This window comes from Camelina sativa, chromosome 18 (genome assembly GCF_000633955.1).
Source record: "Camelina sativa cultivar DH55 chromosome 18, Cs, whole genome shotgun sequence".
Classification (NCBI taxonomy): Eukaryota; Viridiplantae; Streptophyta; class Magnoliopsida; order Brassicales; family Brassicaceae; genus Camelina; species Camelina sativa.
The window spans coordinates 17,740,460-17,741,017 of record NC_025702.1 but is presented as its reverse complement, the minus strand read 5'-3'; the positions used below and the strand labels follow the sequence as shown (position 1 = coordinate 17,741,017).

At 37.3% G+C, this 558-nt stretch overlaps 1 long non-coding RNA gene across 1 annotated transcript; it reads left to right on the top strand.

Annotated features, from left to right (window-relative positions):
* LOC104762290 lies at positions 9–552 on the top strand. The gene is made up of 3 exons (XR_763438.1): positions 9–81; positions 177–377; positions 473–552. It is a non-coding gene; the product is annotated as an uncharacterized LOC104762290 (long non-coding RNA).

Genomic DNA, 558 nt, shown 5'->3' with positions numbered 1-558 from the left:
GCGATATCATCTTTCATTAGGAAATCATCTTCAGCAACAACTGTCGGTTTCCTTGTGTTTCTGATTGGTTTTATAACACAGGTTTGCATGGTTTCTCTAGCTAAAATATATAGTTAAATTGGTTTGTCAAATTAAAATCTTAAAATTCTTTTACTTAGTTGCAATTCTGACTACAGATTGTATCAGCTACTGGATTCCCTTATTCCAGCGCATATGCAGTTTCTCGCCGGGTGATGTAGTCTCTTTTTCCACCCAACACCTTTTCTGCGGGCCTTAAGATTCTTCTTGATGCAACCTCAACTCCCACAAGCTCTGGAATTAGTTGGAGTAAAAGAGCCGTATGTGAAGGGAACCAAGCAACTTGTGTAATTTCTATTGTATGTGGTCACTCAAAATACATTTCACTACACTAGTATTTACGTTGTCTATTAACATTCTCAAACATCTTTGTTTTTTTCTTTTTCTTTGGTAGAACATTGTATACCAGTGGCTTCTTGGGACATTCCTGTTCTGGTTTGGTCTGGCTATCTATTTTGACAATATAATTCCCAACGCGTC